General features: G+C 39.3%; 1 long non-coding RNA gene across 1 annotated transcript; it reads left to right on the top strand.

Moving 5' to 3' along the window:
• Nucleotides 1-1,258: 1,258 nt before the first annotated feature.
• On the top strand, nucleotides 1,259-2,139 carry LOC120731527. Its single transcript, XR_005695384.1, has 3 exons — nucleotides 1,259-1,272; nucleotides 1,411-1,707; nucleotides 1,871-2,139. It is a non-coding gene; the product is annotated as an uncharacterized LOC120731527 (long non-coding RNA).
• Nucleotides 2,140-26,266: the final 24,127 nt, after the last annotated feature.

Raw genomic sequence — 26,266 nt, 5'->3', positions numbered from 1 at the left:
CCGTCACAGATGGTGTGGTCAGTGAAAATGGTCACTTGCAGGGTTAAGCTCATTGCATCTCCATCCCACATCCACTGCCACTGTACTTAAGGGAAGATGGGACAATGTTAAAGACTTTCTTCTGAACTTACATTTAGATCACCTAAATCCATTACAGACATTCAGGCAGCAATGCCTGGACTGGAAACAAATAGTCTTTAAAATATTACAACATACCAGCTTCTGTGTTTGAATGCAAAACAAATATGTTGTTTAAACTAGAGACTGCACTTGTGACTGAACAATAAATACATTTTATTTTGATTATATAAGTAATGTAGCTTGCAAAACAAAATTGTGGAAAGCTTAAACATAGTTTTAGGAATAATTACATCTTTGACTTTGTTTCATTGTAAGATTATAACAGTGATGGCAATATAGTTGTTGTTGTTGAGCAAAACAGTGTCCAGTATGTTGGCTGATGTACTTTTTTGCATTTGAAAATAAAAGTTGGGCTGATTTTAACGCCATTAAAACAAGTGTTGTAAGTTATTCTTTTTTTAATCATACTTGCATACAGTGTTATATTAATATAAGTGCTTTACTAGAAATTTCAAAGATGATAAAACATCAGGTGAAGTTAGTACTGCACAGTCAGAAACATCAAGCTATTCTTAGTACTGTATACTTACAATGAATAAGTTGTCCTAACATAGTCATCTTAAGTAAGCTTTACTTAGTTGAGGCAACAAGTTTGCATAGTTTTTTTAAGTTCTGGGAACTAATGAGGTTGTACAGTGTAAAAGATGTAACAGCAAAGCAAGAGAAATATAAACTGTTTATATTTCAACACTGGGGCAGCGCTTATCTAAATATATCATAGTTACATGGGCCGAGGGTTTTAAAAAAATGTGTTACTGTGGCTGGTTAGTACGGTTTACTTCTGGCTTTCCTGGAAGAAAGTTATGTCATGTAATGTTGGTGAACGTCAGATTAGTGTTAGTTTGCTCTGCAGGTCGTTCATGCTATCATGGCTAGAGTCCTGCTGTTCGTTATCCTTCTCTGTAAGTTAAACTTCCTGTGAAATTCTTTTATTTTCATTTTTTCTGCTCTTACATTTGATGTGTTCAGTTTATATTTTTGTTAGGTGTTGCTATTATTATGCTTTGTACATACTATACATTATTAATGCATACTTATGTTTAATACATAATAAGATTGATTCAAGATTCATATCATTATACATGTTTTCTTCAACTTCAACAGATTATTTTCATGGAATTAAAGCACAAGGTTAGTGTAATAAATTTAATTATACACACACACACAGACGCACACACTTATGTTAATCAGTGTATCAGCTGTTTGCTTTGTTACTTTGAAACGTCTCCACAATAGCTCATCATGAAATATTTACATCTGAAATTGCAGCCAGTGTTCCACCTATACTGAGCGTGAGTCCACCTGCGATCACAGAGACAGACTCAGTCACACTGAGCTGTCAGACTCCATCATCTGTTTCTGTGTCTCAGTGTGATTTCTACACTGCAAGCCAAAAACTGTCCAAAGGTTCCTCCTGTGTGCAGACACTGACAGCGACTGAGCTACTAAAGATCACACAGAAGAGTTTACCTGCTGAGGTTGAAGTGAGATGTTCTTACACTGTACAAACTTATACTTTTAAATTTACATCTCCTGACAGTGAGCCATCCACCATCAACATAAACAGTGAGTGAAGAAATGACAATTAAATTTGCATTATAGGTTAAACATTTATAGACGTAAATACTTTACATTTACATGCTTACTTTGGTATTGTAAATCTATTATCAAAAATATTTTATGTACATCAAATTTACTTATTAAAATTTACATATATTTTATTTAACAGACCTTCGTCCACCTAAACTGACAGTGAGCCCGCTGATGATCACAGAGACAGACTCAGTCACAGTGAACTGTCAGAATCCTCTTCCTGTCTCTGCGTGTTATTTTCTCATTTCAGGAGATAAAACTGCCAAAACAGTTCCTTGTCTGCAGACTCTGACAGGGTCTCAATTTCTGTCATGGATACATCAAAGTTCACCTGTTACAGTTGAACTGACCTGTTACTATCTTTATATATATAAATCTCCACTGAGTAACATGTCACCAATCACCATACAGAGTGAGTAAACACTTTAACGATGGGCTAATGTTAGAATGTGTAACTAAATAATTACTTCAATATACAATGCTGCAAATGCAAGATAAGTGAGGTGTGAGAACATTTTTCACCACCAATATAATAAGTAAAACCACCTAAACATTTTCTGTCATTGATTATTTTTGTATATTTGCTTATTCAGTTTGTTGTATATTCACCAGTATGATAATGATGAAGCAGTAATCTCAGTTAACGTGGTTTTATTAACCAGCACAGCAGCAGAGAACTTACATGCTTGGATTCAATAACGGAATGGCGCCTATACCACTCAAAACATACACACACACCTACACGGAGGTACGGCAGGCGGATTAGGACAAAATACCAAACTAACAGCAGGTTATCTACACAGTTCAACAAATGTTTACATTTTTTTCAGTTCCTTGGCCTGAAATTACTGTGCATCCACCTCTGATCACAGAGACAGACTCAGTCTCACTGAGCTGTCAGACTCCACCATCTGTTTCTGTGTCTCAGTGTGATTTCTACATTGCAAGCCAAAAACTGTCCAAAGGTTCCTCCTGTGTGCAGACACTGACAGGGACTGAGCTGCTGAAGATTGCACAGAAAAGTTTACCTGCTGAAGTTGAAGTGAGATGTTCTTACACTTTACAAACGTATACTTTTAAACGTACATCTCCTGACAGCGAGCCATCCACCATCAACATAATCGGTGAGTGAAGAAATGACCATGAACAGTTTATGGTTCAGTAATGCTTATTAATGCTTATGGGCTGGAATGACTAATATCTCAGTGCACTCTGCTATCATAAATATTGTATGTAAATTATCTAATTTGTATGCAAATATATTTAATTAATCTAACATATACTTTATTTTTTCAGATCTTCATCCACCTAAACCGACAGTGAGCCTGCTGATGATCACAGACACAGACTCAGTCACAGTGAACTGTCAGACTCCATCATCTGTTCCTGTGTCTCAGTGTTATTTCATCATTTCAGGAGATAAAACTGTCAAATCAGCTCCTTGTCTGCAGACTCTGACAGGGTCTGAATTTCTGTCATGGACACGTCAAAGTTCACCTGCTACAGTTGAGATGACCTGTTATTACCTTAATATACAGAAATCTCCAGTCAGTAACATGTCACCAATCATCATACAGAGTGAGTAAATTTTTTTTACAATGGGCTAATGTTAGAATGTTTAACTAAATAATTACTTTAATATACAAAGCTGCTCATAAAATGGAGGATAAGTGAGGTGTAAAGACATTTTTCATGACTAATATAAAAGGTAAAACTAACAAAAGATTTTCTCTCATTGATCTTATTTTATGAAAAAAGCAATATTTAGTTATTTAACTCAACAACTGTTTACATTTTTAGCTCCTCGGCCTGAACTGACAGTGAATCCAGCTGTGATCACAGAAACAGACTCAGTCACAGTGAACTGTCAGACTCCATCATCTGTTTCTGTGACTCAGTGTTTTTTGTACTTCATGAGAAGAAGAAAATCTACGTCCATCTCCTGTCAGCAGACACTTACAGCAACTGAGATCATCTTTATGGCACAGCAGAGTTCACCTGCTGAGGTTCAAGTGGCATGTTTTTACATGACAGAGCGTAAAGGAGGACAATACCAGTCTCCTCACAGCATCATATCCTCCATTAGTATACAACGTAAGTGCCTGTACTGTTTTTCCACACAGTCTGCACATATAGTTTTAGGTTTTACAAGTCAAAAACATAAGCCAAAACTGACTTTTACACAGCTGTATTTTAAATTAACCAGGAATAACTGCGCAGTATTACAGTGCAGTTAGACCTCTCAGGAACAGTTACAAGAGCTGCACCTGATGAGGTGCAGCTCTTGTAACTGTTCCCAGAATTGGATGTGTGCCGAGCCTGCTTTGAATTATTGTGATAATTTTAAACCATCTGCCTGCTGACCTGAGGTCAATTACAACTGTTAATATATCCAACATAGACAAAAAGCATTTTTATTCTCCCAGGCCTGCACTTCAAAGGGGCTATCTGGTCTTTAAACCTCTGGGGTCCAGGGTATAATTTGCAGTTTTTGACTACTTTTGATTTTACCTCTATATTTCACCCTTAAAAACTGTTAAGCTTGACTTGTTTGGTATCATTATTTTCAGCACAACCTCAAATATCTGAAATTGGAGGGGTTTTTTTTTTTTCGTTTTGACCTACTATATTAGCACAATTGATCTAAATTCAGAGAAAAAAAATTTAAATCCGAATAGAAAAAAGTTATATTTTTTACTGTAAAAACCACAAACATGTTTAATGAATCATTTTCATAACTTGAAATCAAATATAAATTGTACATTTCTGAAAATTATGCACAAGTTATATGTTACTATTTATCTCAAAATGCAGCCAAGGCTTCAGGCGTTTTTATATAACCATTTAAAACTATTTACACAACAATCAGGTGTTCTGCATCAAATAAGAAGGCACACAAATTATTTGTGCCACTCCAAAAATAGTGTCTGTCCACTATAAGACAGAGGAGAATACCACAGGCCTAAACCCTGCAGGTCTGACAGCAGGAGATGTATCAGTCCAGTTTTCCATGTGGAGACAGCGTTTAGACTGGAAACTGCCTTTGGTGGCTTTTTTGGAGCAACTGTGACATTCAGCAGTATAACTGGCACACAATACAAAACAATGACTACACTACACACTAACTATAGCCTCCAAACATGCTAAACGTCACTAATGTCTCACATATGAAAACTCTCTCTCTCTCTTTCTTTCGCTCGCACACTTTCACCGGGCATCACTCCTAAAACTGCCCCCTCTTCCTAAGCAACCAAATGTCACATGTTGCCATATAATTTTTTTTGATTGGCTGACATTGTAAACTTTAACACCAATAGGAAAGGGGTGTTTCTTTTTTCACTCGCAAGCCAAGAGTGTTTGCTAGCTTCTTCCCGCTGTAAACACCACTGTTTTGTTCAGAAAAAAGCATTGCGTGTATTTTTTATCATAACTCTGGTTTTACGTGGCCCATCAAAACAATTAAAAAACTGGTACATAGTTTGAAGGCCACACTTTCGACCAAAGTTTAAATGGAAACTGGGTCGCTGCATCTTGTTGCTGTGTCATCTTAAATTGGTCATGTGATTTTGACGTGCCAGCGCATCCATCCACCCAAGAGGGTTAAGTCTGACGTTGTTAGCCTTGTCTGGGCCCAAACTCCGCTGCAGGTCCACTGTGGCATCACTCAGAGTTGAAAAACTGTCTAAATTCTTTCATTTGTAATAAAATGATGAGTGTGGCTGCTCTAACAGGTGTAACAATTAAGTTTAACACCCAGGCATCCATAAAAATTTAATTTATGACATTTAACGGAGTTAGAAGTTAGCAGGGAGTTAGCTCCCCAGCTTTGATCTAAATATAATATACCATGTCCTGACTGACAGATTTCTGAAACAAATTAAGACGTACAGCTCTGCTATCATTTCTGACATATATGAAGACAGAAAACTAAACAGAAGTGATGATTATAGGGTTACTGAAGTTGGCTAGCTGGTATATGATGTGCTACGTGATCGCTAGCGACACAGCTCTGTTAGCATAATATAAACAGTGAAGCTGGAGGATGAACGCTAACTTTTTTCCACTCGATAAAAGTTAACATTAGGATTCTTCAGTGACAAATGCAATCGCATGGCAGGTTGCTGTAAACGGATCAAACTTCAGTCAGGATAACAACTGAGATAATTCATCCACAATACAAGGTTAGTCATTAATGTACTGCTTCCTGGGTCTGGGCTGTAGTTACATCGTAAGGTTTTAAAAACTGAGCTTTAAAATTATTAGCGGTAATAAAAACTGAGAGAGGCCGACAGTGGTCACTGACTGTTTTCAGGTGCTTGTTCAGATTAAGTAGAACAAGATACAAAGCATTAAAACACTTTAAAAACACAAAAGCCTTATTAAATGCAGGGTAGTTTGGGCCCGGAAGGAGGATTCGTCACGTCATCACCTAAAGACTGGATTGAATTGCTTTACTTTGTTATGTTTTACTGCTTTAGCTGCAGTAAGGCGTTATATACCGACATTGGCTTTTTTTTTAATGTTTCTTTTTTTCTTTTTTGCAAGAAGCAAATTGAGTTACATGAAATGAATGCTATATATAAAAATTACCATTGCCAATGTCATATTAGAATGAAACAGCTGCATACAGGACTGGAAATAATTTCTGATATTATTTTACAAATAACACTGAATACATTTCTTAGTTCCTTAGTGTGGAAATTTCATTGAGCTATGAAAAAAATCTTTTGGATTTTTAAATTTCACATTTTGACATTTGTTAAATCAATCAGATCTGACTACTTTGAGCACTTTCACCACATCTGCTCCTATTTCTATGAAAGACCGAAGAAGAAACAGAATTACAGGTAAGATTTTTAAAAGTGACTTAAAAAGTTGATTTTTGTGAACACATATATTCGTTTCTTAATGTGAAAATTTTAATGAGCTGTCAAGAAATTCTTTTTGATTTTTATAATTTGACAAAAAAATAGGTTTTAAAAAAAGGAATCCATCAGACCTGAATACTTTGAGGATTTTCACAACATCTACTCCTATTTCTATAAAAATCCAAAGAAGAAACAGAATTACAGGTAAGATTTTAAATATAAATATAAAAGTTTATTGTTGTGGTTTTTAATGTTTGATTAAGTACACTTTCTAGGCACTAAAGGAAATATTTCTCCTGGAATCTCACTAGAGGCAGCCTCCCCTTCTTTTGTTCCTGGGGTAACTCTCACAGCTGTGAGCAATTTTACTGCTGGTGACACAACTCTTACAGATCCAGCAACTGATGATGGAATGACAGGTAGACCTAATTTTACTATTTTTATTAAAGAACACACACACACACACACACACACATATATATATATATATATATATATATATATATATATATATATATTAGGGGTGCAACGATACACAAAATTTACGGTTCGGTTCGGTTCGATACTTTGGTGTCACGGTTCGATATTTTTTCGATACAAAAAAAATGTTCATGCCTTTTTAATTTGTCATTTATTAAAATTATAAATATATATTTTAACTCAAAAGTACAGTTTTTAAATTTAATGTTGCTGAAACAAAAGTAATTAAAAAAATAAATATATCTCAGGGCTCTCAAAATTTCAAAATCCCTGGTAGCCCTTCGGGCAGGGACTCTTCAGTTTTTGGTAGCCCAAAATAAATGTAAGTAGCCCGAATAAAAAAGAGAGCAATTTTTTGATTGATGTTTTGTTTCCTTTACAATATTATACTTTAGGAAACAAAACATTAATCAAAAAATTGTTGAAACACAAATTACAACATTGTATAAAAATTACAATCATCAACTCAAATACTTGGTTCTAATTGAACAGAAATTTCTATGAACTTGTAAGAACTGTGTAGGACATGAATCAGTCTGTGTCAGATCCTGAATTTGAAATTTCCACTGAAGTCACGGGTAAGAGACAAGTGGAACCAAGATCTAGGCCATTTGCTTTTTGAAGTTTGCAAAGACTGCTAAATTTTGCCAGTGGTAGTTCACTCTTTGCAACATAGTACGCTGTTCTAAACAGATTTTTCAGGTTTATTTTTAGTATGTTATTTGCAATTGGTGTTTGTTCTGGGAAAGATATTGCAGACTGAGCAATAATGCATTTCTTGCATTTCTCATGGGTTCTAATGGGGGCCTTTCTTAAAATGACTGGTCCCAGTAACAAAGGCGCTTGGCGACTCAGGAATCGAGAGAAAACCAACAACACACCCGGCAGAACATTATGTTATTTACACGGGTGCACATAAGTGGTCCGCATGTGCGCATTCGCTGTCAAAATAAAAGATGCGCACCAGATAAGAAGTTGCAACGCGCGTTTGCGTCCATATAAAAAGCACTGTTTTTGTCCGCTAGAGTGGGATTTTCACGGCACATTCCGCACCACATCTCTGTGCGTTCATCATTTGTTTGAAGCCAGCTCACCTCCTGCAACCACTTTTCCGAGAATACGCGCTTCTTTTGTGGTTCGGACTCCTGACATTTGTTTGGAGGTGGAGGAAGACCAAAGTAATTGCTTAAAGGAGCTTGCTTCTTCGACATCTTTAAGAGTTCTAAACAAATGTCTGTCCTCCTCCAGAAAATCTTATGTATGCAAACACGCGTTGCAACTTCATATCTTGTGCGCGTTTTTTTTTTTTTTTTTTTTTTTTTTTGACAGCGAATGCGCACCTGCGGACCACTTATGTGCAGCCCTGGTTATATAGCTCGTCATATCGCAGCCACAGAAATTCTTTTGTCCATGAAACCATAAAGCTGCACTTTCTTTTTGCCTTATAGTCTGATTTGTCATAACTTTTCCGTTTTGTGGTAAGCTTTTCTTTGGCTGTCACTTCTTCACCCTGACCTGTCTTATTTGGCTCAGCAGAACTAAAATATATATCCTGCTGCTTTTACACACGCACTCACATAACGCTCAGCGATTCTCTGCGCGATCAACCTCTCACATGTTTAAGCTTGCTGCGGGAGATTTCACTTGTCATGTTTGCATAGTAAGCTAACGATTGATAAGACCATGTCAGAGGAATTGGTGCGCAAATTATCATCACTCAGCAATCAGTACTGTCGCTCTCTATACACAGTTCACGCGATTGCAAAGTGAAAGCAAAAAACAAGCGCAAATTCAAATGCGATTTCAATATGTCACATATTGACAGTGGCTCACCGATGCCAATGACATAATTACCCAGCTACATTTCCGAAAGAATGCAAAAGCATTGACATATATTTTTCCTTCAATAGCCCGACGGGCAGGGCAGAGATAGATTTTGGTAGCCCGACTGGAAAAATCGCTAGCCCCGGGACGTCGGGCTAGCGATTTTGCGAGCCCTGTATCTGATTGAGGAATCACTCATCTTTGGAAAAGAGAGTTTATTACAGAGAAATGGCTCTTTCCAAAATAAAAGCTATACTATACGCTTCTTCTGAGCTATATTCTCAGCAGCATATTGTAGCGGGTCAGGGCTGTTCGGGGTTCTGTTTGTACAGTTATGTTTTGTTTATGTTGCCATAGTGACGGGTGACGCCCTCTCGATGCGACGGTGTGTTCTTCCGGGGTCAGAGGGCGCCCTGTGTGTTGCTGTTGTTGTTGCTGTGCGGTTGCCGCGCTGAGCAGTTAGCTAGCGGCAGTGTTCTTCTGCAGATGTCAATAAACGGCTGTGCTCCCTGGCTAGCTCACGGGAAGCAAGACCAAACGACACCTCCGTCTCCTCCTTGTCTGAGCTCGCCACATTGGTGTCAGAAGTGGGATGATGGTGGCACCCCATGTTCTGACCCGAGTGACTTTTCCCCCGCCGGTCGTGACCGGCCGGTGCGCCAAAAGAAGGCACCTGGACATTTGCAGGACTTTGTGTGGGGTAATGGGGTCGTCGGGGACGACTGACCCCTTAGGTGGGGGCTATGTAGCGGGTCAGGGCTGTTCGGGGTTCTGTTTGTACAGTTATGTTTTGTTTATGTTGCCATAGTGACGGGTGACGCCCTCTCGCTGCGACGGTGTGTCCTTCCGGGGTCAGAGGGCGCCCTATGTGTTGTTGTTGTTGTTGTTGCTGTGCGGTTGCCGCGCTGAGCAGTTAGCTAGCGGCAGTGCTCTTCTGCAGATGTCAATAAACGGCTGTGCTCCCTGGCTAGCTCACGGGAAGCAAGACCAAACGACACCTCCGTCTCCTCCTTGTCTGAGCTCGCCACAATATTAAACATATCAGGTCCCCATAAGGAGAATCATGTGCTAACGGCTGTCTAAATGACTCGGGTAAAGTTTGTAGCATGCATGCTTGTTGTTTTTGTCTGCTTCCACTTGTCTTTGCACTAGGATGATGTCGGCGTAAATGTGCAGTCATATTCGTTGTGTTCCCACTAGTGCTGTCAGCGTTAATCTCGTTGAAATGACGTTAACGCCACAACACGGCAAATCTCTGTTAACGAGCTACCCCTGATCGCCCCGTGCGTGGGGCTAGATGGCCAACACGTTAACGAGCTAACTGCGCTAACACACTAGTTCCCACCCATGTAATTGAGCATTGCGTGGCACATCCAACATACTGTTTTACTTTAGTCCATGATGCGCTTACCTTCAGGGTCATACGTCACATGAAAACCAAAATAATTCCAAACGCCAGATCTGAATGAGGGTGGGGGAGGTTCAATTTGCCATGTTGCAAGGAGAGCTTAACTTCTGTCTCGCTAGCTTGCCCTGCGCTCTTCCTTCTGGCAATGCTGTCTGTGTTGAACGCTCAGTGGATCTGCGCTCGACAGTGCAGCCTAGGCGGAGTAGTCGAACGCAGATTCACTGAGCGCTCAACACAGACAGCATTGTCAGAAGGAAAGTCGATAAAATAAATTACAAATTTTGTATTGTTCGATACATATGCGTACTGAACCGAAAGCACTGTATCGAACGGTTCAATATCGATACGAGTATCGTTGCACCCCTAATATATATATATATATATATATATATATATATATATATATATATATATATATATATATATATGTGTATATGTGTGTGTGTGTGTGTGTGTGTTGGGGAGTAACAGAATACATGTACCGGTGTTCTGACCAACCATCCTACTTCGGCAAAACGTCCCACCGTAACTAGTTTATGCACATTTCTGCAAATTTAAGAAGGTATGACGGTTTGCCACTTAACTTTGCCCATCAGAGTATGCTTGTAGCTCATAGTCATAAAGCCAGGACGGTTTGCCACTTCATTTTACCTGTTAAAGTATGCTTGTAGGTAACACTCATTTGCATTTCTTACTTGGAATTTCCGAGACCACTATATAAGAAGAATGGGATGGGCAAAACTTCAGTATCTTCGATGTACTATTGCTGTGTGATTTTTATTCCTATTAATGAATGCTACTCCACATGATTATTAACAGACAAAAAACAAACAAACATATTACTGATACAGAAGTAGTTTTCTATACGAGATCACAGCAAAAAGTGCAGTCTTACCTGATGTCATGTCATATGTTACTCATTTTATATTAAGATTTAAAAATCTAGTTGGTATTGGTATGGAGAGTAACATTCAGTAATAGTAATAAATCACACAGCAATAGTACATTCTTGTAGTTGTAAAGCATGACAATATATTAAGTAATCCAAAGTATCCAGAATACGTTACTGTCATTGAGTAGCTTAACGGTGTATGTTACAAAATACATGTATTCTGTAATCTGTAATGGAATAAATTTTAAAAGTAACCTTCCCAGTACAGTAACCTACAGAACATATGTGTAAACAAGTTTTTGTGTGCTCCAAATCACTAAAAACCGAATTAAACAAATGCTTCTTGAGAATGAGCCATCTGTGTCACATTGCCATAGTAAGTTTCAAGGTGTTTTTACCCTGTTAAACAGTTTCCTTTTAAAATGCGAAATAACCTCCTCTTTTAAAGCATCAAAAATTATATGGATAATCGGAGCAGTTGTGACAGTGGATGTCCTCCTGCTTGTACTGCCTCTTCTCCTTACGCAAACCGGCATTGGTAAGAAAACAAATCCATACATACAGTACATTTCATTTCAATACAATTTAATTTCAGATGACGTTTTCTTGCAATAAAACATTATCTATGATTTCTTGATGATTATATAATGTTTTGTTTTGTTTTCCAGTGAAATGTGGTTCCAAGATTTAAGTAATGTCATCTCAAGTTGGCCACCAGTAGTACCAGTCTACGCCTTATGTTCTTTCTGGCCACCACAGCCCTTGTGTTTCAAATTAACTCAAACAGAACTTTTCCGATAGTGCGTATTGACCTGACTACTAAGGTTGACCAAAAATGGTTTTGTTGTGGCTGCTGCACTGTCTTTAAAATGTAAACTTTTGTCTGTCATTTTTTACTTCTATTGGTAGCAATAGATATCAGGAAGAACATTATATATATTATAGTTATCATTTATTATTATATATAATATCACCTAATGCAGCGGTTCCCAAACTTTTTTTGCTAGGCCCCCCTTTGTTTTACAAGAAAAATGTTTGTTTTTCCGTTTACGTGTGGACGAGGAATACAGAGTTTGTCACGCAACGTCAAAGGTATGTGCCTTTTTTTACGTCATGCTGTGCGCCACGTTATTGTTTACATGAGATGAATTGCAGAATGGCAGATAGAGACAAAATACTGTTAATCTGACTATCTTCTGGTTTTACACGCTTACATATACTAGGGCTGCCACGATTAGTCGACTAGTCACGATTACGTCGACTATCAAAATCGGCGACGACTAATTTAATAGTCGATGCGTCGTTTGAAACTTTGTAAGATCATAAAAGACGCAGGAATAAGTAGTAGGATTTAAGAGTGCAATAACGGACTGAAACAGAAGATGGCAGCACTGCATGTACAAGGATGCCAGCTACCGTTAAACCCCGAAGAAGAAGAAGCTGTGTCCCAGAATTCATAGCGCGACCCAGCTCAGTTTCCAACAATCGCGGCAGCTAGTTAGTTTTAATATTACTCTTATTATTCTTTCTTGGTCACAAAATACACGTTTAACATATTTTCAGGCAAGAATGTAACTGTGTAAACCTCAAATATCTGCTCAGTTTATCAAGACACCACATATTTTCAAAAGTACTCGGACGTTTTCCGAGACGTCTGTTACCCACCAGCTTGATAGCTAGCCGGGGTCCAAGCCTCACTAGAGCCGGTGAGAACACCGGATTCCGGGCAAATTGTTTTCAAACCCACCGCCGTCTTTCGCTACTCAGGTTAAACATGATATATAAGTCACTTAGATAACTTAAAAAGTTATTGTTTGGCTTGTTTTAGTATTTTATTTGTTCCTGAGTAAATCGGTTTGGCTGAGATTAAAGTTATAGTTTTTACACAGACAACTGATTATGAGAAGTGTGAGATGCTCGAGAATATACTCCGGTGTCCTGTTATATTTTAGATAGCAAGGAGCAGACGGCTGAGTTTATTAAACTTCACCGAAACAATCTGCAAATTTCATTAAAAGTTTAATAAACTATCATCTTGTCTTTATTTTTAGTTAGCACATACCTTAAACACTTAAAGCTGTAAGCTAATGATAGTTATATAAGAGCAGATGCATGCTGGTGCAATAAGCTGTACGTTTTACGTCCAATGGATGCATGATCTGATTAGTCGACTAATCGCAAAAATAATCGGTGACTAGTCGACTATCAAAACAGTCGTTTGTGGCAGCCCTAACATATACACACGCAGTTACTGTCCCTCCATTTAGAAAGGCAGAGGCGTCACGGTCTAATTATTTTATGTGTAGTTGTTTTTTTCCTGTGTAATAATATTCAACATTGCTATCAATACATTTTTCAAAAAATGCCTCTCTGTGCAAAATGGGTTCAAAAACATAAACAACTGTGGGATACTGTTTGTCTGGGATTTGAACCGGGGGAACAAATCGTGGCAGGATCAGCCTGATATTATTTACACACAATTACACATTGGGAACTCTGACCTAATGTATAATGTATATATTATATATAATTATATATTATACATAATGTTCTTCCTCTCTCCACCCCCCTTTTTGCACAAGTCGAGGAGCGTGTCAGGTTGCATTTTTCTGTGTGTTATACTTGTATAACTATGCATGTGACGAATAAAGAACCTTGAATGAAGAATGTATGTAAACGTATACCATAGTCATAGACTGTGTAAGTCAGGGGTGTCCAAACTTTTTTCACTGAGGGCCACATACATAAAAATATAGGAGGGGCTGGGCCAGTTACTAGAAATTAGGTATATAACCTTAACTTTACTGTATTAAAGTTAGAAAAATCACTTAAAAGTGGTCAAATGTGTTATATTGTTGAATATAATTAAAGACAAAACTGCCTTCATCACAGCTTTCCATAAATGGATCTTTATTGATTTATTCAGAAAAAGCTTTGGTAGCTCATTCTCAGAACAGCAGCCTCAGATTTCTTCTTAGACAGAAGATTTACAGCACAGAGAAAAAAAAACAATAAAGGGGAAAATGGGACGGGTACATTTCAAGTTTGTTATATAAGTTATTAGGCTTAGCAACACATCTATTAACTTTCGTTTGAATCCGTTATCAACATTAACAGACTGAACTGGACTTAATAACAGGAGTGCAAATAATTTCAGTAAATTATTCTGGTGAATATCAGCTGCGCTGGGTATGTAAATCGGGCCATCCAGCTGTGGTGCTGATCGCCACTCGTGGTAAAAATCCAGACAAATGTCACTTGATCAAGGAGCAGATCTGCACAGTTGCAGTTTAATGTTGGCTGACAAGTCTTCAATGCGTCGCACAACTGTATTTCTGGACATGCTGACGTTGTTGAAGTCCTGCACTTTTTCCGAGCACATTATTTCGGTGACTTTAACGAGGCCGTGTTTTATGAGGTCTCCATCTGAAAAAGGCTTGCCATGTCTCGCAATGAGTTGGGCGACCTCATAGCTGGCTACTGGAGCCTTTTCCTGGACAATTTGAGCACGAAAAAAATACTGTTGCTGACCCTGCAGGACAGCTACCATTTGCTTTAATTTCTGCTCTCGTTCAGCACCAGTGTAGGATGCATAGGCCTGATGTTTGGTTTCATAATGACGTTGTACATTATACTCTTTCATAACTGCCAGTTTCAGTGCAGATCAAACAGACACACTTCCCCTTGAATTCTTTGAAGAAATATTCACTCTCCCACCGTGTCTGAAATTTTCTGCACTTACTTTCTACCTTTCGCTTCTTTGGTTCTGCCATGTTTAGTAACTTGGGGGTAAATTTCTTCTGTGATTGTCCTTTTTGGTGGAGCAACTGCCTTGATCAACAGCAGCTCCCCCTGGTGTTAAAACTAAGAAGTGCAATACACTCAAGCAAAAGTTGAAGTGCGGGCCATATTCTATTCTATTTATAAAATTACTTGCGGGCCAATTAAAAATGGACCCCCCTGGTGTAAGTGCTCCATAGATGTTCACCAAAAGTTGATTCTGTTCATCTGGATGTAGCATTTTCAGTGGGAGAAACGTTTCGTCACTCATCCAAGTGACTGCAGTCTCAGCTGACTGCAGGTTTCACCAATCTTATAAACAGTACATTACCAGCCCACTGAAGGAACAATGGGCGCCCCTAGTGCCGCTGGATGCGCCTGAACACTTCCTGGTTGCTGGGCCAGGGCCTGGGGCGTCAATGGTCCGGGCCGATTCCCTTGCCTGCTCACGGAGGGGGGAGTAGGTTCGGCCGTATGGCTCCCCGGCCTCAGTCTGGCGATAGGGGTATGTGGCGGGGCGTGTTCTGCGATGCCGCTGCATGTGAGATGGACCCACCTGCACGGCATCTATAATCACACCACGCTGGCTTAAAACTTGTGCTCTGCTTGTGGTGTTGTTGTTGTTGGTGATGATGATGTGTACAGCTGGCAGAGGGAAACCTGCTGTCATGGCTAGCAGAGTGAGCCGTGTGGAGGAAATAAATGAGGAGCCAAAAGCAGGCACTTGCTGAGATGTGAATTAGGTTTATTGCAAAATAAAACACAAGGTGAAAATGGCAAAACGGAAATAAAGATAATCTATACTGGGGGAAACTAAACGGCAAACCTGAACACAAAGGAAGGTGTGCGAAGGCACATGAAGGTTGAAAGCAGGAAGAACACACGGTAGATGCACAGATGGACCAGCGATCACCACACGAGTTGACACGAATTAAATACACACTGAAGAACACAGGGAAATTACACACAAGTGGGCAACACAGCTGGACCTGATGAGACGGGAGGAAGCAAAACTGAATACACTGACATAAGACATGGACCTTCAAAGTAAAACAAGAAACAATTCACAAAGACGCAGACTTGACACTGAACTAAACCTACACTAAACACGAGGGCACGACACAAAACCTAAGAACAAAACCCTAAACCAGAATAAACTTAAACATAGAATTATAATAATAATCAACAAAGCATAACAAGAGAATCAGAATACAAACCTGTCAAGAGATATATTCTAAAGACACTTCTTCAGCTGAGAGTCAGAGAATGGAGACTAGTGATGGTAAATTTGATTATTTTTACTAAATCGAGTTTTAATGAGTCACTCACCAAAGTGAATCGGATTTTTGAGTCATTTGATTCACTCAGTCAGTTGACCAGAGAGTGCAAAAAATGTACATTTTCACTCAAACTTAATTTGTTTCTCTTTTCATGTAAATCCTACTGCTAAGATGATAAAAGAAAACTACTATTTTATAGAGCAAAAAAAGAGCAAAAACATTTCTAAAATTAAGCAATTTCCTATCAAAATTTCTTAATAAACATTTATTTTGTTTATTTTTATTTTATTAGTATTTTCCTTAAATGTGTTAAATATATATTTTCTCATCTAAATGTCTACTGAGCTGTGAGCCAGGGGCGGTAATGCACCTTAACATTGGTTGCCAACCAAGAAGAAGAAGAAGCTGTGAGCCAGGAGGGAGGGGGTTGTCACTACCCGATCCGTACCGGAAACCCGATCGGTACCCCGCATGCGCGAAAGGTGTCTACTTCCGGTCGAAGCATTTTACGATAGTTACGGGTCAGAGTATCTGTTAAGATGTTAAGAATAACAAGTATCTCTTAAAATGTTTCCGATAATGAAACATTTAATATAATGTAGACAAAAACAAAAAAATAAAAAGATAGTTACGGATCAGGACTCCCGATCCTTACTGCGCATGTGCAGGGGTTTTCTTCTTCTTCTGTTTGTTTAATGGCAGTTTACTCCCCAGTGTACGAGCATACCGCCACCTGTTGACTGAGCGAATGAACCCTATTGTAAACTGAATTAGCGTCATTACATTAAGCGTGACATCTGACCCACGTTAAACTCATGGACTGAACATACACACACCCACAATGGACAACTGTACCCTCAAACACACAATAATAACATGGACTGAACCACCACTCACAACCACTAGCACTTTATATAGCCTCTGTAGAAACTATCCACACCCTCACTTATCTTAACTGCACTACTGTATAGCTCTGTGTAAATAATCATTCTGTACATTCGATAATCTTTAATCCTACAACTGTTTACAACTTGCATAGTTCCCATTTCTGTATAGCTGTATATCTCAGATTCTGTAAAGTTATTTATTTCATATTCTGTATAGTTTTTCATATTTATATCCTGTTCATAGCCTGTACATAGCTTGTACTCACTACAGCCTGTACATACTTATAGTTATAGAATATTCACAACATACTTCATACCGTGTACATTATAACATACCATAATAGACCCATTTCTGTAATATACTCACATATCTATATTATTGCTAATATATATTGTAATATATCTATATCACTAAAGCACTTCTGGATGGATGCAAACTGCATTTCGTTGCCCTGTACCTGTGCATGTGCAATGACAATAAAGTTGAATTCTATTCTATTCTATTCTATTCTACAAACGTGTGTTAAATTTGATTTAGTGATAATCGAGTGTGTTTATGCTTTTCTGTGTGGAGAGGATTGTTGGAATAGTGATGATGATGTCCGCTATAACTGTCAATTGCCAGTAAACACTTCATCTGGCTGCTGAATCTTCACGTGACATATTACAAAGTCTGTATTATTAACTCTATCATTAGGCACCATTCTTCTTATTTTACGGCGCTGTTGTTCAATCGGGGGACGCTCTCTGTTGAGGAGAAAAGCAAAAATTTTTTGCGGATATTCATTGTTTAAATGTCCTGGTAGTCGAAAAGGAGGCAGAGCTGTTGAGAAATGCTAAGAGCTAACTGGGCGCGTGTCATTCAAATATATTGAATGTCGCAATGTTGGCAAAGAAAGGAAGTGACGTAAGATTTGCGCATGCGGGGTACCGATCGGGTTTCCGGTACGGATCGGGTAGCGACAGGGGTGAGTGAGTGATTCATTCGCTCTATGATTCAGCACAGGAGGGAGGGGGTGAGCGAGTCCTGAGTGATTCGCTTACGCTTACGATTCAGCACAGGAGGGAGGGGGTTAGTGAGTCCTGAGTGATTCGCTCGTTCTATGATTCAGCACAGGAGGGAGGGGGTTAGTGAGTCCTGAGTGATTCGCTTACCCTACGATTCAGCACAGGAAGGGAGGGGGTGAGTAGCTCAAATGTGCTGTTAGCATGTTAGCAGAGCGATGCTACTGTGAACCGAGGAGCTATTGTCTTGATGTGAGCTTCTACACAGGGTTTTTTCTTCCAGTTCAGAACAAAAAAATTTTTTTGTAAAGATACTGGATGTTGTGTTTTTCTCCACAATTTTAATTATAAGCTAGATATATTGCTGCTAACAGCAACAGGGATGAGTCAGTGAGTCAGTCGCGCTTGTGAATCATGATTCACGAGTCAGTAAAGTGTTTCTCGAGTATTGAACGATTCGTTCACGAATCGAACATCACTAATGGAGACACACACGCTGCAGTTTTACTTGCAAGAGCAGTCACAGAGCGCTCGCACCCCAGAGTGTGGCTCAAGGACTCACACTCTGCCACTGCCCTGGTCTTTATTTATATACAAGGGTAATACAATAGTGAATACCTCTGTTCATAGACAGAGGAATGTTAGTGCGTATGTATGTGTGTGTGTGTGTGTGTGATTCTGAAGGACGTGGCCCCTCTTCTTGTTAGGGAGTGCAGATAAGAGTGTTCAGCTCTCTTCCTGGTAGGGAGTGAAACTGCTTGTTCAGCTCTTATTATCGCTGTGGGAAGAAACTTATAAAAGACAACAGAACAAGTCTTGTAGTGAACAACAGTCTAAGTCATAGGTGTCAAACTCTGGCCCGCGGGCCAAATTTGGCCTGCAGCCTAATTACATTTGGCCCGCAAAGCCATACCAATTTACTATTAGAGCTGACCTACTGGTATTATACAGCTAATATATATATATAGTTTAGTATTAAGCTTTGCTTGTTCGATATTCAGTTTTTCAGCAAAACTTGTTTGAGTCCATAAGAAAAGATTCATTCTTATATCTGGAGGAAGATTTTTTTATTAAATATTAACGTTAGCCCGCGACTTTGTTCCAGTTTTGAATTTTGGCCCACTGTGTATTTGAGTTTGACACCCCTGGTCTAAGTCATCAAAAGGTCATCATGCAGTATTCTATCATATGTAAACTTATATTATTAAAAGATTATACTGACTACTAAGTACAATTTTCTATTGACAAAACCATAATACAGAAAAAAATAAGAAACTGTAAATGCTGGGTCAAAATGACCCAGAACCATCACAGTGGCAGCTGTTGAATGTACTGTTACAGCAACCGTGTGATTATTGCAAGAATAAATGATGCTGCGAAGCATGAAAATGCCATCGGCTCTGCCGTGGTGGTTTAAAGTTATCTTTTTTTTCTTTCTTTTTTAAAGGGAAATCTTAAAAAGTGCTCGCAAACCAGTAAACAAATTAAAACAAACAAGCACAGTTGAGAAACTATATAATACAAAAATTACAATTGAAATTCTCAACAACAAAAACAACAACTGGTGAAAATATAAATAATATGTAAACAACTTAACAACCCCCAACGTGTCTAAAGTCGTGTCAAAATTCATGGGCTCCATCTTCCTTCATGGTCTACGTGGGCTGGGTCCTCAGAAGGTCGGATAGGCCGGAAGTAAACGGCTGTGAAATTGGACGGTCTAGCCTGCTGATTTGCATCACCGTGGTCTCGGTGGAGTTTAATAAACTAGGCCGTCTGCTCCTTGCTATCTAAAATATAACACGACACTGGCGTAAATTCTCGACCGTCTCACACTTCTGTTTAATCGCTTTTCTGTTCGATGTTTATTCAGCTGTGTGAAAATCCTGGAGGAACCCACCCGATCGATTAATAAAGTTTTATCTAATCTAATAACTTTAATCTCAGGCAAACCGATTTACTCACGAACAAATAAAAGACTGAAAAAAGCCAAACAATAACATTGTTAGGTTGTCTAAGTGACTTATATATTACGTTATTCTGAGTAGTGAAAGTCCGCAGTGATCTGAAAATGATGTGCCGGGAGTTGTGCCATTATCGGCGGCTCTAGTGACCCTCGAGCTCTCGGCTAGCTATCAAGTTGGTGGGTAACAGACGTCTCCGAATTCTGGGATATGGTGGGCCACGGAAGACACACCGGACCCATCCTTCAAATTCAGGGAAAAGGAGGACGCATTTGTCGGCTGCATTCAGAGGAGTCTACGAATTTGGACAGCCTTTGGCGCGTCGCTGTGATGTAATCGGTCTACAAATGCATCCTCATGAGGATGCACCCCATGAATTTGGGCACCCCCTAAGTCACGTCAGGTGAAAGCGCAACATCTAAACACAAGACGGGGGAGGGGGAGCAAAGTGTGCTTCCTCTGCACTGACACAGGAGTGGCAAGTCCGGCTACCTGGCTGTTTCGTCTTAAGCGAAAGCACAGCATTGCAAACAAGAGCAGAACTTCAAGTAAAGAATCGTTCTCACCAGGCTAGTATCAATCCGATACCAATGCCGACTTGGTATCGATACAATCGATATTTAGATCGATCCGCATACCACAAATTTTTGGAGAACAGAACTTGGAAGTGTTTGTTTTATTATCTGTGGAAAGACACTTTTTACAAAACCAGCAGGATGGCTATAGTGCCACCTACAGTACTGTCATATATAAGTGCAACACTGGTGAGCTCCTTATTTATTTTGCAAATTCAAATACTCTAAAATTTAGCCGATGTAAGATGCTATCATAGGCACACATTTTTAATACTTGCATATTCTTTGATTTGGGGAAAAAAAAATATTTTGACTTGTGAAACAGTCAGTATTTCAAGTAGGGATGGACCGATCCGGTACGATACTGTCTTAAATTACTGGATCGGATATCGGAGAGAAATAAAAAATGTAATCCGATCAATATATGTAACAACCAGAGATGGGCAGTAACGCGTTACTGTAATCTGATTACTTTTTTCAAGTAACTAGTAAAGTAAGGGATTACTATTGCAAAAACGGTAATTAGATTACCGTCACTTTCCCGTAGGAACGCTGCGTTACTGCGTTACTAAAACCATGATTTTTTTGCGAGAATGTCTCATGACAGTGACGTAAGCGAGTACGCCGTTAGTGACAACAGCTGTGTGCAGAGCAACAATGGATAACATATCGATTGTGGGAGAGAGTGTGCAGCGTTTAAAGCGTGGAAGTACTGACCTTACTTTGAGTTTGATTCCATAAAAAGTGACAAAAACATTAGCGTCCATCGTGCGTGGGAAGAAAACTTCTTTTTACAGCGAAAAAACCCCTAAACTTCCAAGGAAGCACCGAGTAGCTATGACGTAATGGGAAACTCACAGAGAAACTCACGGATTCTTCAACTGACCGCGGCACACCTGCACCAGCGTAAACCTCCGCTTACGCCAGTCCTGCTTTACAGGTGAAAATAGAGCAACAGGACCGCTAGTCTTTGACTTTATTTATTTTCTGCTGTGTTTTACTTGCATCTATTTGAAAGAGTGAGTGTAAACACACAAAAAATATTTTATTTTATGTGCTGGAATGTGCAGAAAATAGGTTTAAATGTTAAACTAATTTCTTCAAGTCAGAGAATGTTGCATATAATTAAATTTTTGCTTGATGCATAAAGTTAAAAGGTTAAAACTAATAAAACAAGTTTTAAAAAGAGACTTTTCCATTTGATTACATTTTGTATGATGGATTATGCAGAAAAAGTAGAATTGGGCTGAAAGATCTATCGCTTTATCACCTCTTCAGTTTGTAAATCGTGTTTTTAAAAAGTAACTAAGTAACTACGTAACTAAGTAATTAATTACTTCTGAAAATAAGTAATCAGTAAAGTAACGGGATTACTTTTTTGGGGAAGTAATCAGTAATTAGTTACTGATTACTTTTTTCAAGTAACTTGACCAACACTTGTTAGGTATTTTAGTACCATGGGAGCATTTACTGGATATTGTTTTATAGTGACATTATGCAGGAAAACTCTGTCATTCAATAAGGCCCCTTTGTTTTAGTTATTTTTCTCTTTGACCCAAGAATTGATGTGTGAGAATCACAGGCTGGTACAAGGTTGAAATACCACAGAGATCACTCCCTCAGCTACATTAGTTTCTAAATCTCTTAGGAGACGCCTGTTGAAGGCCAAATGGTTTGTTTCAGAATTCACTAATGAAAGAACTCTTTATTTCGTGCCTTGAAAATATGTCGCTGAGATAATCACAATTGTATCTGAACTAATAAACTATACAAAGGATGCTTCTTCACCCAAGGGCAGGAAGACGCTCCCTTATCTTGGTCTGTACTGGTTTAAACTGATAATCTGCTGTCTCATGAATTTTACCCTCTATATAAACTGTTGTACTTGTGAATAAAGTTGAGTCAATTTGGGAAGACAACCTGAAGCAGTCTCTGTTTTCTTGTTCTCCCAAGCTGCTCCCGAGCTCGTACTAACACGCTGAATGGCATGCTTGAATATTACTTGAGAATATATTTGACTGTGTTACAGACTAAGGGACATTCTCTGCTGATAGGTGAAGGTACATTCTCTGCTGATAGACGTCCACGCCTCGAAGGAAGTCGATCCACGGATTAGGCCCTGGAAGCCGTTTCCTTCAATTTTGGTGTCAGAAGTGGGATCCTGACGAAGGTAGGCACGTGTCTTTTTATTTTATAAGACTGTGTTATGCCTTTCTCAGTGATCCACATAGAAACGGGATACGCTGACGAGGCCTTCTTCAGTGGCCCACATAGTAACAAGTGGGATACACTGAGGAGCCTTCGTTAGTGGCCCACATAGAAACACAGGAAGTTGCCTGTTGTTTTGTAAATTAAAGCAGAAAGGACACAGGAAGTTGCCTGCTGTCATAAACTAAGAAGTTGCTCACCAGCAGAAAGGACACAGGAAGTTGCCTGGGGTCATAAAACGAGAAGTTGCTCGTTAAAAAGTGAGAAGTTGCTCACTAAAAAGATAAAATTGCTAGCAAAAAATCAAGTAACCTCAGGTGTGCCACAGCAAAAAAACTAACTTAAATCCTTCAAGCGTCTAAACCCCTCTGGAAATCACTGACCATGGGTCAGAATAATTCAAAGACCTTAGACGGGTCCAATAAAAAATCAAAATTAACTGTAAAACCGAAAAAAATAAAATATAAAATCACAAATAGCGGCTCAGTACGACTCCCACTTCCGGTTACGTTTAACCCACGCTCGCGAATCAATGAAGACTTCCATGATTACGTATCCAGAACATGTGGAAGTGCTTACGTGACTGATTTCGTCTCGAACTTAAGAACTATAAGTTTAATGCATCCTAATGTATTTCCGGAGCCCTATCCCGAACGATTATCGCCAGAAAACAGGTCAGTAGAAATGTTAAATACTATTTGTGATAAGGAAAGTAGGCTGATTAAAAAGTCCTGTAAAAAATATATGATAGAATGTCGTGATGTGATCAATCGCATGCTACCGCTATGGAAAAAGGGACCCGAGCCAGACGTAAATGCTTTAAATCAAGCCAGTGTAGGCTCTAGTAAATCCACTGCAGAAAAAACTAGCCTTACATGCCCATCTGTTCAACCTACGGCTCCGCCGCCTTATGATGAAAACACAGAATTAATAGCTGCTGCGGCGGCTGCACGTCACCAGCGCGTATATCCTGATGTAACAGCAGAATTACAGAGGAGTGAGGAAGGCACTGAAATGACACCTAAATCAGAAGAAGATGACTGGTTTAACCTAGATCAAAGACAGGAACAAGAATACACTGAACGAGAAAGAGAGTTACAGGAACATAAAAAGCAAACAAAACAGTTAATGGCAGAGTGTGAGGAAATCATGAAAGACCCTTTAACTGAACGTACGGAAGCTGAACTGCAGCAAGCCGTTTCCGTCATAGATAATCATGTTCAGCGCCACACTAGAGTAGCGAATGGTTTGACTGTGCCAAAAGCAATAACTAACACCAGAAATTTAATAAGGAACTACTTAAAGCAAAAAAAAGAGGAAAAAACTCAAGAGGGCCCCCACAAAAACACCCGTTATAAAGAAAAGCAGGGATCACAATTTAATGACGTCAGCCCCTCCCTTCCGTTCATGATAATAGGGGACATGTGTTGCATTCAACCCCCTAAAATTTCAGAGTTAGCAGCAACCATTAAAGAACTTCCCGATCCTCTACAAAATCCTACAGCCTTTGTTTCTGCATTACAGAGAAGTACCAGATACCACCACTTGGGTGGGCCTGACTATAGATATATATTATGTCAACGAATTCCAGGTGTGACTGAATCTCAGCTTATTGAAGAAGTAGAGGAACTAGACCCTAAAAATGACCAAGCAGCTAACACCACCTCGTTTTTGTGGATAAACGATGACAAAATCACAGCCTTTTTTCAAAATCTAAAGAAATTTCTGCTCACAATGTCTAGAGATAAAATTGATTTAAATGCAGTAACCATGTGCAAGCAAAAGCCAGATGAATCCATTCTAGTTTTTATGAAACGTTTCACGCACTGCTGGGCTAATGAGGCATGCATGCCTGAAGGAGGAAATGATCAGATTTTCATAACAACATTCTTAAACAATATTCATCCAGAATGTTCACAACTATTGAAGCTGACTGCCACTGATAATCTCTATGACATGAAAATAAAGAACTTTATCACACTTGTCAAAACAAAAGCTGGTGCAGATCTTTTTCCCAACAGCATGAAGGCTAAAAGTGTTAAGATGATGTTGAATTTTGATGTTGAAGGCTCAGAGGAAAGTGAAAAAATGATGTATGCAGGGGCCCCGCCCCCTCAACAAGCGCAGCAGGGAGATTTCAGAAAGAGAGATAGGAGTGGAGACGTATGTTTTTATTGTGGAAAAATAGGACACTGGAGGAGGGAATGCAAATCAGCAGCACGTGGGTCTCAACCACAAAACACAGGACCAGCTCCTGCCACTAGGCGTCAGCAGAGCTCTTACAGACAAGGTAACTGGCAACGCAGACAGGAATCACATCAAAATAATGGCCCCTTTGCACTTAGGCAGCAACCTTATAATCCACATTTTAATCCCCACCCATATGATAACGAAAGGCTGGACCGACAATAGGGAGGCCCAGGTGAGGATGAGGGACAGTGTGAAGCACTACACACGATGCTGCATTTGCAATTGTCCCGTAACACAGAAAGCTTGCCCATGTTAGATATAGAAATAGGTGAAAAGATTTATTCCTTTTTAGTTGACAGTGGAGCCACTAAAAGTTCACTGTCTGGAAAATTCTATAGTGGGCCTGTTTCCTCTGTGTGCATCAACACCATGGGAATAAACGGAACTCTAGTGCAATGCCCCAAAACTCATTCTCTAAAGACACGCTGGGGCCCAAAACCAGATGAAATTACATATCATCCATTCATAATTATTCCAAACTCGCCTGTGAATCTATTAGGCAGAGATTTAATGGCAAAAATGAACTTGTGTATTCATTTAACACAAAGGGTGAAATGTTTGCAGATACTGATAACAGCTATGTTTTCTCTGCCCTATGCACTGACACCATGGAGAAGGAACAGCCTCTGTGTCAGCTGGACGCCTCAGCAGAGAATGAACTCAATATCCATCTGACTGGTACCCCACGTCACACACTGTGCCAAACACGTGTACAGACACCACTACCAGGTAATCCCACGCCTAGAAGCCACATATTTGTTTCTCTCACACTGTTCAACAACAGGTCAGCGCCCTTTCAGAATAATCTTGCACCGGGTTTTGCAATTAAGAAAGGAGGCGAGGTTAACCAGAGGGCACGTTATTCAGTCCAAGTTCAGTGTTGGCGCCAGAGAGAGGTCCGTATTATAAATGAAGACGGGTTACTAAAAATTACCGAACGCTAGTGTTCCAGACGCGGGTCTTTTATTCATTTTTTTATACTTTTCCCTTTCCTTTCATTTCTGATTCTTTTTCTCAGATTTTTTTGAGATTATCACACTCTTGCTATGTCTCTTCACTATTTTCGAATGAATGCATGCGTGAGGTTAAAGACTGGTTCAAGAGTAATTCT

Source organism: Simochromis diagramma, unplaced genomic scaffold (genome assembly GCF_900408965.1).
Source record: "Simochromis diagramma unplaced genomic scaffold, fSimDia1.1 OVJJ01000483.1, whole genome shotgun sequence".
Taxonomy (NCBI): domain Eukaryota; kingdom Metazoa; phylum Chordata; class Actinopteri; order Cichliformes; family Cichlidae; genus Simochromis; species Simochromis diagramma.
The sequence above is the reverse complement of the archived record's forward strand: the minus strand, read 5'-3'. Positions and strand labels throughout refer to the sequence as shown.